This window comes from Nannobrachium achirus (assembly GCF_963921795.1).
Source record: "Nannobrachium achirus genome assembly, chromosome: 8".
NCBI lineage: Eukaryota > Metazoa > Chordata > Actinopteri > Myctophiformes > Myctophidae > Nannobrachium > Nannobrachium achirus.
The window spans coordinates 44,676,095-44,691,191 of NC_137817.1; positions in this window are offsets into that span (position 1 = coordinate 44,676,095).

A 15,097-nucleotide genomic window follows, 5' to 3' on the forward strand; every position below is an offset into this window, starting at 1 on the left:
CAGCTCGCAACACGTTACAGCGCAAGTTTGTTGTTCAGCTATTTAGTTCCGCTATTTTCCCGAATATGTGTGACTATTTGGGGGGACTTTTTTGCCTATCACGATGGCATGCCCAGGGACAGGGATCATGTGGCCAAGTGAAAGAAATACATTAATTTTCTTTCAAAAGTGCAGATGAATACGTCTTGAAATACAGTCCGTATACAACCCAGGACAAATTATGGTCAGATTCTGCCTCTATGTTGAGCGATCATTACAAATCCCTTTCTTTTCCTTCTGCTTCTTCCCGTTCTTTGTAGATGAACTTCATTTCAGATTTGAACAGATTTCTGGAAGTTTTGCGTTGAAAATCAATCACTCTGATTTCACAACCGCTGTCCTGAATCACTCAGGTCAGCAGTTGTGAACTGACTCCCATACAACTTTGGTGTTGGATGTAGGCCTATAGGCCTTCTTTCAAACTATACGTTGACACATTTATAGACAAAATGCCTACAGATGAACATGATATTGTACATATCTGTCAAACGGACAAAACGCTTGAGAGCTTCTTCTTTCTATTATGGTCTTTAAAATGACATTTTACCTTGTTACGCCTGTGTAAATCTACAGGGATTTTGCTTCCCCAAAAACACACACAAGCTAGCTTCCTATGAAACGGGAAGTGAAGGCAGATGCAGGGGCGTCACAAGGGGTAGGAAAGTGGGACTGAGTTACCAGGGCCCAAGGTGGAGGGGCCCTAGTAACTTTAGCTATTGAAAAATAGCAGATATACAAGCTCACAGCGCGGCAGCGAGTGCCGCACTGCGAGCTTGTAGATCTGCTATTTTTCAAAAGTAGTGAAAATGTGCGCAAATCTTTGAATATATGTATTTTTTAAGTGAACATTTGTAACTCAAATTTTGCTTCTGGGGGTTCCCTGGAACTAAATATTTTGAGATGGGGGGTCCTTCACATGAAAAAGTTTGAGCATCACTGACATGGAAACATAGGTTTCTTGGCACACATTTTCACGATTTTTCAAAAATAGCAGATCTACAAGCTCGCAGCGCGGCTGTGAGCTTGTATATCTGCTATTTTTCAATAGTTAACATTCATGGGGGGCCCGCAGTGAAACCTTGTACCCAGGGCCCAGAATTTGGTGTGACGCCCCTGGGCAGATGAACATTGTGTGCATTGAACAGAACAATGACAGACCCGCAGAATGCATTTAAGATAAGTTCCCTCGATAGGCCCGAGTCTGAGGCAGAACCCCTTTTGTCCTTTCACTTTTGCTTATCCAAAGCCAGCAAAGAAATAAACAACAAAGAATAGCGCTCGTCTTGGGTGATGCATTTTAATGATATCTACATGAACATGTTCATGAACAGGCAGGTTGAGCTATGTATAATGGGATGGGTGAAGGATACTGTATCTTCTCAGCTTCAAATTACTTCTAACTGAAAAATAGGGGAGAAAACATCGCACAACAGCCTCGTCATCTTTTTCTTCCTTGAAATGCCCCATTGTGCTGTTGATCTGTGAAGGATTTAAGCATGTCTGCGCATAAAACAAATCATATTTCTGGAATGTGTCGCAACTGCCAAACTCACAGAGCATTAATTGCCCCCTTGTCTATGCTGTGGAGCATATTTACTTGCATCACAGCAGTTGAGGAAGAATCCAAAAGTCCCTTTCAGCCAGTTTCACATCTGTATGTCTTATTAAAAGCTAATCTTTCACAACACCATGGCTCATACGTGTTCTGAGTACACTTCCTCTTTCTTGCCTGCACACGAGGACGCGCTTCTCCTTTTAGACTGCTCACTTCCTGTTTCGATGCCCTCGGTATTCACTGACATAAGAGATATATATGATTCAGTGGTTCATCAAAGATGTTCATGGACATTCAAGATGTTTAACCTACTGTTATAAGTCAGTGGTTCTCAAGCGTTTTCATGTCAAGGACACAAAAATTGATGTACAGTATTTGGCCGCGGACCCGCTTTGAAAAATATTTTGTGCCAGGGACCCCAATACCATAATGATAATAATAATGTGGACCTACTCCCCCGTGGGGGTAATTCAGTTATCAACCCAGCTGATAGCAGCCTACACCAGCCCCAGAGCAATTAGGGGTTAAGAGTCTTGCTCAAGGACAACCAGCTAATGTGAGCTTGTAGATTGTCTTTTTTTATTTTTGGTGAATGGGGGGGATGCTGGTGTTCAAGTGGTTAAATGTCAGTGATAAAGGTCAATTATATCTGTTGCAATGGAAATTAATATTCTCTCAAGTTTTCCTCGTGACATATGGGGGAAAGATTTACATAATAATATGACTTAAATGCAGAGGTGGAAAAAGTACTCAAACCTTTTACTTAAGTAAAAGCGTCACTACTGCAATGTAGAAATACTCTGTTACATGTAAAAGTCCGTAATACAAAATGGTCTTATGAAAGTATGAAAGTATTGGCATCAAAATGTACTTAAAGTACCAAAAGTAAAAGTACAAAATGTTTTGCGATGTTGCACGTTGTGATCTTGTAGATTGTCTATTTTCAAAAACCTGTGGAAAAAACCTTTGGAAAGGAAATGATTGATTGAATATTTTATTAGACAAAAAGTTAGGACAGCACAAGTACAGTCAAAACACCCAGTCTAAAAGGAACACCCTTGTTTCCGTTGGAAGTCCTTGGTATTCAATTCATTGACATATAGCATCAAAAAACATTCAATATCATCACAAGTATAAAACACTATATGAACAGAGTAGGGGGGAGAGTTGGAGGTGGGGGTAAAGTAAGGGGGGAGTGATCATTCCTCGCCTGTCTAAAGCGAGAAGTGATAAAGTACCTCCACCTTTGGCCTCCTGAAAGGTGAATTTTCAGGGCAGTTTTGAAGGAAGCCAGTTAACTACATGTTTTAAGGGAATGGGTCAAGGAATTCCACACTTGGGTGGCAGTGCTGTAGAAGGAGAATTTACCCATGTTTGTCTTATGGGTGGGTGTTACCAGGTTGTTGTTTGCGCTCCCTCTAGCTGTGATGGGTGTCACAAATATTTTGGAGGTGTTTAGTCAGATGCATACATATAAAGGTTAAATGAATCCATGCAGTTCACTTTTAAACCCTATACACAGTACTATTTCAGTGGCTGAGCAGGGGCCTATACTTTCTGTACTGCCTCAACACGAGATCCCTTCACTTAAAATAATATCGGGAAGCTCACAACACCATGGAACTGTTTGTCCATCTTCAACAAACTTTCATCTATTGTGACATACCCAGAATAGGGAAACGGCGGTTCGTGTGATTAGAAATAATTGAATTCCGAAGACAACTGTACTGTGGACTCCACTGACACCCTGCTGACTCCTAATATATATCGTCGTTGTCTGGTGGAAACCTTGTATGCCCAAAACCGTTTGTTTTATATTTATTTATTTAAAATGATTTAAACTAGTGAAAACTGACGATCTACAAGCACACAACGCCTCGCACCGCGAGGCGTTGTGTGCTTGTAGATCGGCTGTTTTCACTACTTTTGTGCGATGGCCTTGTAGATGAAGCAGTGCTTTACTTTGCGAAAAGATTTACAAATGTGAAACTTGGAGATACGAGGTTTCTGCCCGACAGTGACGATATTATGCTGGCAAAGCATTTGGATGGAACGTACAGGATGTCATCGCATCTATCATCAGCAGTCCTATTAGCAGAATGACCTATCAGTGACCTGGAGGAACACCATTAACTATAACCGCCCAGTGTTTGAAGGGAAACAGCTGACTTTGAACCTAACTCCCTTTGTTCTGACTAATAGCAGTTTGTCCATTGTCTGAGTACTTGGGGACCAGCCTGTGATGTTAGCACCCCGAAGAAGGCTATTGTCGAAACGGTTTCCCGGACTACTTTAAATCAGTGGTTTTCAACCCTTTTTCATAGCGGCATTTGAGCCACGGAACACCATTTGGTGAGATGAAGCCTCTCTGACTCAGATCCAAAACTTAGAAGATTTTGATGTGGTGCCACACGAGAGGCAAACTTTGATCAAAATAACAATTAGTAATGCAGATGTTTAATCATAATTTAACTCTTGAGAGCATAAAATTAAACCTGTAAGGGTCCATTTGGCTTCATTTTACACTCTCAAGAGTTAAAGATCTATGAGGGTCAATTTGGTTCGCAACCGTCCATCATTTAGCTGGGGACCACCTGGAACCCCCTCAAGGACCACTGCTTTTGTGCTTTAAATCAGTGGTTCTCAACCTTTTCAGGCCACCTTTTCAGGTCATATTTTAACTGGGGACCCCCACACCCTGACGAGCACTAAGAGTTGAGGCATTACATTTTGTATAACACGGTTCTATTGTGAAAATAGCAGATCTACATGCTCACAAGTAGATCGGCTATTTTCACAATTTCAGCCTGTAACATTTTACATTTTGACCTGTGTTTAATTTGTCATTTCAGAGGTATTAAAAAGTCCTTAAATTGTCACTTTACAAATGTGCATAAAGCATTTTTCTGCTCTCAATGGGTTAAATAAATGTTTGCATCGTGGCTAAGAGTTGTGCGGTCTCCTCCTACTCCACATTATCACCTGCCGTGGTCAGCACCTCATAAACGCCTGGCGTGCTCTCCTTCCCCAATGTGTTTTACCCGGCATCACGTCATTAGTCATGTCCATATCCCCAATGGTGTAAAGTAACCAAGTACATTTACTTAAGTACTGTACTTAAGTACACTTTTGAGTAGTTTTTACGGTAGCACTTTAAACTAAGGTACTGTTAATAAACATCTATTAACAGTTTATAAGATGTTAACAAACATTTATTAACATATTTATAAATGCTTGTAAGGAGTTTAATAAACTATTTATAAACAGTGAAGAAGATGTTTATAAGACATTTATTAACTGTTAATAGGCTATTATAAGACAATTATTAACCTTATTTTTAGATTATAAATGTTTTTAAGCATGTTAACAGTCATTTATTATCAGTTAAGAAGATGTTTATAAGACATATATTAACTGTTAATAAGACATTTATAAGGCATTTATTAACCTTATTATCGGCTTATAAACGTTACTAAGGAACTTTACAAAAAATGTATTAAAAGTGAAGATGTTTAAAAGACATGTATTAACTGTTAATAGGTTATTTATAAAACATTTATTAAAAGTTATTATTTGTTTATGTGGATGTTAGGAAGGAATTTAACAAAGATCATTAAATTGTAATATTATATTAATAAACTACTAATATGGTATGGAAAGTATCTTATAAACATCAACAAATTGTTAATAATAATTAAAATGTATTTTGAATCTACTTGGTCCAAATGGGAAGAGTCATCAAAACATTAACCACTCTTAAATAGTGTATTTATTAACAACTGAACAGTGTTTATAAACATCAACAAATTCTTAACAATGCATTTATCAACACATTAATATGTATCAATAAGCAGGCAGTTGGTTTAAAGTGGGAACAGTCATCTATAAACATTAACAAATCCACAACAGCAGCTAAACAGTGTTTTATAAACATCAACTGATTGTCAACAATACATTATTGACATGTTAATAAGCATTAATAAGCAGGCAGTTGGTTTAAAGTGGGAACAGTCAGGTATAAACATTTACAAATCCACAACAGCAGCTAAACAGTGTCTTATAAACATCAACTGATTGTTAACAATACATTATTAACATGTTAATATGCATTAATAAGCATTAATAAGCAGGCAGTTGGTTTAAAGTGGGAACAGTCATCTATAAACATTTACAAATCCACAACAGCAGCTAAACAGTGTCTTATAAACATCAACTGATTGTTAACAATACATTATTAACATGTTAATATGCATTAATAAGCATTAATAAGCAGGCAGTTGGTTTAAAGTGGGAACAGTCATCTATAAACATCAACAAATCCACAACAGCAGCTAAACAGTGTCTTATAAACATCAACTAATGGTTAACAACACATTATTAACATGTTAATATGCATTAATAAGCAGGCAGTTGGTTTAAAGTGGGAACAGTCATCTATAAACATTCATAAACCCTTTAACAACAACTAAACAGTGTCTTATTAACATCAATAAATTGTTAACAATGCACTTATTAACGATTCGACATTTCACATCTACCCAAAGGGGGGGAACATTGCCAGAATACATTGTTACACAAGTTGATTTACCAATTATCTTACCAGGGAAGGGTTATGTGGGGAAACAACAATCAAATGTGAAAGAATGATGGCATATAAAAACAATGTTTTAACCAAGGAAGCACTTTCATTATTTGTTTTCCCTATAGACCCAACACTGTATTAATTGCCTTACTTTTGTGCAAGTTCTCTACTTTAGAATAAACACTGCAATATTAAAGGACCACTTCACCAATTTACACCCTTTTTTGTTCATAATACTTGGTCCTAACTAATGCTCATTATGTTATGCTATCATTGGCTGTGAACAGTTCAGACAACGGCCTACTAGTGACATCCCATTCCACGGACGGGACCCTAACGAAGCAATTATGGTCCTAAGGGTCAAATTCGTTCTCCTGCTATACCACTAAAATGTGGAATGCCCTACTGAAGGCCTTAAAGGAGTGCAAATCCCTAAGGTGCTTTAAAACGGCCCTGAAAAACCACTTACAGGCGGCAGCTGCTCCAAACTGGTAACAACTATCCTGTCCTAGTGTCCTGGTCTAGTGACTTCCTTTGCAACTAATATAATATCAGTCCAGTTTGTGTACAACTATCAACGTACACTTCTTCCTCCTCCTGCCATCGCTTGAAGGCGAGGAGCCTGAGGAATCTGAGGCGAAGGTGGCAGAGGTCAAGTAGCTGGACTCGGACGGTGACTTGAAAGAGGTTGGAGACTCATTTCTTGGTGCTTCTAGATGCTGCGACAACAAAATACAAAATGTACGTTAATAGGAGGTTCAGAGTCTTTCGGCATTTTAGACATGTTTTGTTCATAAAGATGTAACAGTTCAGTATTTCTTTCTTTTCTTTTTTTTCACTGCCACCATGAAGCTGATTTGAACATTTTAAACTGGCATTTCTTCCTCTGCCTAGTGGGAATGTGTGTGCAATATTTCACTTGCATTGCACTCTGTATTCATGATTTGAGGCATTTTGTTCAAAAGGGAGCACTCTTGCAAACTTTGGAAGCCAATCTTAGCCAATCAGGATGGAATTTGAAAAATCTGAAAGACCTGTTTCGTTTAATAACACCGATTGGCGTGATTTTTGGACAAAATCGGTAGAAGTACTGTTCAAAAATTTGTTTTGCACACATCAGCCTCCTGGTGGCGCCATAACAGGCCCATGCCGAAAATTGGGCAGAGGTTCTGCTCTGGCACCCAAGGAGTGTGAGTGCTCAGTTTTGTCCTGGCAGAGAAAATGGATTTGCAAAAATCTGCCTCTTGGTGGCGCTATAACAGCAGAGGTTCAAAGAATTCTTTGTATCTTCACCTATTACAGAGGGGACGGAAGTGCAGCAGGACCATTTTAGTAATACATTTATACTGAAAATTTAAATAATGAATAAATAAATATATATATTTTTTGAATCCAGCAAAAATGTCATGGACCCCCTGCAGTACCTCCGGGCACCCTAGGGGTGGTGGACCCCCTGTTGAGGAACTCTGATTTAAGTCGTGAGAGTATAAAACGAAAACAAATTGGCTTGCTCTTGCTCTCAAGGTCCATTGGGTTACCAACTCTCCTTCATTTAGCTGGGGACCACCTGGAACCCCCTCAAGGACCACTGGTGGTCCCCGGACCGCTGGTTGAAAACCACTGTATTAATTCCCATTATACCGTATGTATTCCCCTTTCTATGAATTGAACTATTAATACTTACTCAATAGTAATGTAGTTGTAGCTACTACAGAGCATCACAGTGACTTAATCCATTCAAACCAAGTGGTTTTGATGTAGACACATTATGTAAACTAAACAATAAGTGCTTGGCTAGCCTGCTGCAACACCACATTTGATACAGTTAGCTAGATTTAATGGCTTAAATAGCTTCTCATACATTACCACAATGACACAGAGTGCACCAAAGCATGTTTCAACAATAGACACAAAGGTCTCAAACCCCTCATTGTTTTTAAGAAAGACATCTGGGCATAAATAGGAAGCAAAGTAGCTAGCAACAGGAATAGCAACATGCCTGAGGCCTGTATGCTAGCTATGTGTTATCAACACAATTACTTTTCCCTTCAGGTTCACAAACTCAAATGAGAAAAGTTCTTGTTAGCTTACCAAGGGAGATGCATCAAAGACCAATGCTGTTCTGTTCTTGCAGTGAATAAAGGTGAGGAAGAAGAACAAAAAAAAAAAACGTTTTCACTGAGGTAGTGTGCTAACCAAATAATTAGCAAAAACGATTTTGCTTCTTTCTCTCTAAAAGTATCTTTCTTCATAAACCTTCTAGTTCTGTTCAATCAAAGTCACTTCTCAATCAAACATCATCACTTCAGAATTAATTGTGTTCACTCAGAAAGCCATCTCATGTCCCCTCTCATGCAGCAGAAAAACAAGGAAGCATGTCTCTACACTTCCTGGTCCAGAAAGTAAAAAACAGGGCGGTCCTTAGCACCTGATTGGCTAACTCAGCCAACACACAGCAAGCAATGTTCTTAATGGCTCCCCCTGCTAGATTGACTGCTCCTCTCACCAATCACACTCCATGTCATTTTAGCACCAAAATTTAACCCCTGAAATGCCAGTTCAGTTATTGTGCTGAGATGATCTGGTTTTAGATTATTTGTTGGTTTATTTCATCACATACTTAGGTGACTATTAAATATGTTGATGGCCTATTTATTGCGACCGTTAGGTCGCAGTTACTTGCACTCCTATACTATCCAAACCTCCACCGGCTGTCAGTCCGTCCCTCTGTCAGTCAGTCTGTCAGTCACACGTCACACGTCACACGTCACACTTTTCCCCTGCTCATATCTCCGCAACCGTTGCCCCGATCCATGCCACATTTTGCACACACACTCCTTGCCTGCCAAACCACAACCTCCACCCATCAATTCTCACATGGCCCTCTTCTAGCGCCACCATGAGGCAGATTCTTGCAAAACACATTTTTGGACACTGCTCCGACAATTTTTGCCCTAAAATCACGCAAATCGGTACACAGTATATCTACACTCATGTCATCAACCTGGATCTGTCCCATATAGCGCCACCTTTAGGCTGATTTTTTAAAACACATTTTTGGACACTACTCCTACATATTTTGCCCTAAAATCACGCAAATCGCTACACAGTATGTCTACACTCATGTCATCAACATGGAGCTGTCCCATATAGCGCCACCATCAGGCCAATTTTTTTAAACACATTTTTGGACACTGCTCCTACAGATTTTGGCCTAAAACACGCAAATCGGTACACAGTAAGTCTACACTCATGTCATCAACATGGATCTGTCCCATTTAGTGCCACCTTCAGGCCGATTTTTTCAAACACATTTTTGGACACTGCTCCTACAGATTTTGCCCTAAAATCACGCAAAGCGGTACACTATATCTCTACACTCATGCCATCACACTCATCTGTCCAATCTAGCGCCACCATTAGGCCGATCTTTGCAAAACAGCGGTACATGTGATCTGACGGTCGCTTATATCCCCATTAGGGAGTCTTATGGGTTATTCTCTCTGTTTATCCATATGTCATTTAATCCTGGCTTACACCGTGGTTCAAGTAAAGTAACTAAGTAAGTACATTTACCTAAATACTGTAGGCTAAGTACAATGTTGAGATGTGTGTACTTTACAAGAGTATTTCCAACTTCCAACACTTTTATTTTTACTCCACTACATCTCGGATTCAAATATTGTACTTTTACTCCATTACATCTATTTGAACACTTAAGTTACTAGTTACTTTGTAGATTTAGATAAGTATTACAAAACTTACATTATGCACTTCAGCTAGGCTGCATATCAGTTTTGGCCATTTGAAAATAGCTGATCTACATGCTTGCGATGCGACCCATTGTGAGCTTGTAGATCAGCTATTTTCAAAAGATGTCGAAAGATGAAAACTTGAAATGGGACATTCTGCATAATGAGTACTTTTACTTTTTGTACAATATAGAAATACTGGTACTCAGAAATTCACAACCTACTTAGACTAAGCAGGATTTCAGAAAATGTTCTTATTTAAAGTGCTGAAGGCAAATGGAATAATTGATTAGGGCGTATTAAAGGAGTGGTTCCTATTGATTACTCTTGCTATGGACAATTTGATAACAATAAATGTACCCCCATTGATTTGGGTCCCCATCCGGAAACTTGACTTTTTTTTTCGTCATAGCAATGTGCATGTTGATGGCATGACCGTAGAGATACTGTGTACCGCTTTGTGTGACTTAAAGTAGGGCAAAATCTGTAGGAGCAGTGTCCAAAAATGTGTTTTGCAAAGATCGGCCTAATGGTGGCGTTAGATTGGACAGATGAGTGTGATGGCATGAGTGTAGAGATACTGTGTACCGCTTTGCGTGATTTTAGGGCAAAATCTGTAGGAGCAGTGTCCAAAAATGTGTTTTACAAGAATGGGCCTCATGGTGGCGCTAGAAGAGGGCCATGTGAGAAATGCGAGCTGTGGTTTGGCAGGCAAGGAGTGTGTGTGCAAAGTTTGGCATGGATAGGGGCAACGGTGGCGGAGATATGAGTTGGAGAAAAGTGTGACGAGACTGACAGGCAGACAGACAGACAGACAGCCGGTGGAGGTTTTGATAGTAACTGCGACCTGATTTTCCTACTCTGTAACAAACCAGTAAGACTCCCTAATCGGGAGATAAGCGACCATTGGTCAAATAGGCCAAAAATGTGAGATAAGTGTAGACATAATTTGTACCGATTCGCGTGATTTTAGGGCAAAATCTGTAGGAGCAGTGTCCAAAAATGTGTTTGAAAAAATCGGCCTGAAGGTGGTGCTATATGGGACAGATCCATGTTGATGAGATGAGTGTAGACATACTGTGTACCGATTTGCGTGATTTTAGGGCAAAATGTGTAGGAGCAGTGTCCAAAAATGTGTTTGAAAAAATCGGCCTGATGGTGGCGCTATATGGAACAGATCCATGTTGATGACATGAGTGAAGACATACTGTGTACCGATTTGCGTGATTTTAGGGCAAAATCTGTAGGAGCAGTGTCCAAAAATGTGTTTGAAACAATCGGCCTGATGGTGGCGCTATATGGGACAGATCCATGTTGATGACATGAGTGTAGACATACTGTGTACCGATTTGTGTGATTTTAGGGCAAAATCTGTAGGAGCAGTGTCCAAAATTGTGTTTAAAAAAATTGGCCTGATGGTGGCGCTATATGGGACAGATCCATGTTGATGACATGAGTGTAGACATACTGTGTAGCGATTTGCGTGATTTTAGGGCAAAATATGTAGGAGTAGTGTCCAAAAATGTGTTTTAAAAAATCAGCCTGAAGGTGGTGCTATATGGGACAGATCCAGGTTGATGACTAGCCCCATATAGAACCTCACCCGTCGCTGCGTCCTGTTGTGCTCCGAGATGAGGTCCTAGAAACATGGCCACCGGAATCTTGCGGCAGCCTCCACATCACAGTTGGAAAACACACAAAACGAAATTTTGTCCAAAAAGTAACGGCAGTTCCGAGCTCCCAGGTTGTGAAAACCTAACAGCGGTACATAAAACTTGAACCGCGGCATGAAACAACCCCTTAAAATCGCTAGTTTTGTCAGCCGGTAATGTTTACAAGCCTGGACGTTGCAGCCGGAATGGCAGCATTAGCGCCCTCTCTGGTCGAACGTAGCCCCAACCGTCGCTGCATTCGAACAGACATTCGACCAGAGAGGGCGCTAATGCTGCCATTCCGGGTGCAACTTCCATGCTTGTAAACATTACCGGCTGACAAAACTAGCGATTTTAAGGGGTTGTTTCATGCCGCGGTTCAAGTTTTATGTACCGCTGTTAGGTTTTCACAACCTGGGAGCTCAGAACTGCCGTTACTTTTTGGACAAAATTTCGTTTTGTGTGTTTTCCAACTGTGATGTGGAGGCTGTCGCAAGATTCCGGTGGCCATGTTTCTAGGACCTCATCTCGGAGCACAACAGGACGCAGCGACGGGTGAGGTTCTATATGGGGCTAGTTGATGACATGAGTGTAGATATACTGTGTACCGATTTGCGTGATTTTAGGGCAAACATTGTCGGAGCAGTGTCCAAAAATGTGTTTTGCAAGAATCTGCCTCATGGTGGCGCTAGAAGAGGGCCATGTGAGAATTGGGTGGAGGTTGTGGTTTGGCAGGCAAGGAGTGTGTGTGCAAAATGTGGCATGGATCGGGGCAACGGTTGCGGAGATATGAGCAGGGGAAAAGTGTGACGTGTGACGTGTGGCTGACAGACTGACTGACAGAGGGACGGACTGACAGCCGGTGGAGGTTTGGATAGTATAGGAGTGCAAGTAACTGCGACCTAACGGTCGCAATAAATAGGCCATCAACATATTTAATAGTCACCTAAGTATGTGATGAAATAAACCAACAAATAATCTAAAACCAGGTCATCTCAGCACAATAACTGAACTGGCATTTCAGGGGTTAAATTTTGGTGCTAAAATGACATGGAGTGTGATTGGTGAGAGCAGCAGTCAATCTAGCAGGGGGAGCCATTAAGAACATTGCTTGCTGTGTGTTGGCTGAGTTAGCCAATCAGGTGCTAAGGACCGCCATGTTTTTTACTTTCTGGACCAGGAAGTGTAGAGACATGCTTCCTTGTTTTTCTGCTGCATGAGAGGGGACATGAGATGGCTTTCTGAGTGAACACAATTAATTCTGAAGTGATGATGTTTGATTGAGAAGTGACTTTGATTGAACAGAACTAGAAGGTTTATGAAGAAAGATACTTTTAGAGAGAAAGAAGCAATATCGTTTTTGCTAATTATTTGGTTAGCACACTACCTCAGTGAAAACGTTTTTATTTTTTCTTCTTCACCTTTATTCACTGCAAGAACAGCACAGCATTGGTCTTTGATGCATCTCCCTTGGTAAGCTAACAAGAACTTTTCTCATTTGAGTTTGTGAACCTGAAGGGAAAAGTAATTGTGTTGATAACACATAGCTAGCATACAGGCTTCAGGCATGTTGCTATTCCTGTTGCTAGCTACTTTGCTTCCTATTTATGCCCAGATATCTTTCTTAAAAACAATGAGGGGTTTGAGACCTTTGTGTCTATTGTTGAAACATGCTTTGTTGCACTCTGTGTCATTGTGGTAATGTACCAGTAAGACTCCCTAATCGGGTCACAAATAGGGCAAAAAATTGTTTTTTCAAAATCTGACATGAGTGTAGACATACTGTGTAGTGATTTTCGTGATTTTAGGGCAAAATCTGTAGGAGCAGTGTCCAAAAATGTGTTTTTAAAATTCGGCCTGAAGGTGGCGCTATATGGGACAGATTCATGTTGATGGGATGAAGCTATTTAAGCCATTAAATCTAGCTAACTGTATCAAATGTGGTGTTGCAGCAGGCTAGCCAAGCACTTATTGTTTAGTTTACATAATGTGTCTACATCACTACACCACTTGGTTTGAATGGATTAAGTCACTGTGATGCTCTGTAGTAGCTACAACTACATTGCTATTGAGTAAGTATTAATAGTTCAATTCATAGAAAGGGGAATACATATGGTATAATGGGAATTAATACAGTGGTTTTCAACCAGCGGTCCGGGGACCACCAGTGGTCCTTGAGGGGGTTCCAGGTGGTCCCCAGCTAAATGAAGGAGAGTTGGTAACCCAATGGACCTTGAGAGCAAGAGCAAGCCAATTTGTTTTCGTTTTATACTCTCAAGACTTAAATCAGAGTTCCTCAACAGGGGGTCCACCACCCCTAGGGTGCCCGGAGGTACTGCAGGGGGTCCATGACATTTTTGCTGGATTCAAAAAATATATATATTTATTTATTCATTATTTAAATTTTCAGTATAAATGTATTACTAAAATGGTCCTGCTGCACTTCCGTCCCCTCTGTAATAGGTGAAGATACAAAGAATTCTTTGAACCTCTGCTGTTATAGCGCCACCAAGAGGCAGATTTTTGCAAATCCATTTTCTCTGCCAGGACAAAACTGAGCACTCACACTCCTTGGGTGCCAGAGCAGAACCTCTGCCCAATTTTCGGCATGGGCCTGTTATGGCGCCACCAGGAGGCTGATGTGTGCAAAACAAATTTTTGAACAGTACTTCTACCGATTTTGTCCAAAAATCACGCCAATCGGTGTTATTAAACGAAACAGGTCTTTCAGATTTTTCAAATTCCATCCTGATTGGCTAAGATTGGCTTCCAAAGTTTGCAAGAGTGCTCCCTTTTGAACAAAATGCCTCAAATCATGAATACAGAGTGCAATGCAAGTGAAATATTGCACACACATTCCCACTAGGCAGAGGAAGAAATGCCAGTTTAAAATGTTCAAATCAGCGTCATGGTGGCGGTGAAAAAAAAAGAAAAGAAAGAAATACTGAACTGTAACATCTTTATGAACAAAACATGTCTAAAATGCCGAAAGACCTATTAACGTACATTTTGTATTTTGTTGTCGCAGCATCTAGAAGCACCAAGAAATGAGTCTCCAACCTCTTTCAAGTCACCGTCCGAGTCCAGCTACTTGACCTCTGCCACCTTCGCCTCAGATTCCTCAGGCTCCTCGCCTTCAAGCGATGGCAGGAGGAGGAAGAAGTGTACATTGATAGTTGTACACAAACTGGACTGATATTATATTAGTTGCAAAGGAAGTCACTAGACCAGGACACTAGGACAGGATAGTTGTTACCAGTTTGGAGCAGCTGCCGCCTGTAAGTGGTTTTTCAGGGCCGTTTTAAAGCACGTTAGGGATTTGCACTCCTTTAAGGCCTTCAGTAGGGCATTCCACATTTTAGTGGTATAGCAGGAGAACGAATTTGACCCTTAGGACCATAATTGCTTCGTTAGGGTCCCGTCCGTGGAATGGGATGTCACTAGTAGGCCGGTGTCTGAACTGTTCACAGCCAATGATAGCATAACATAATGAGCATTAGTTAGGACCAAGTATTAT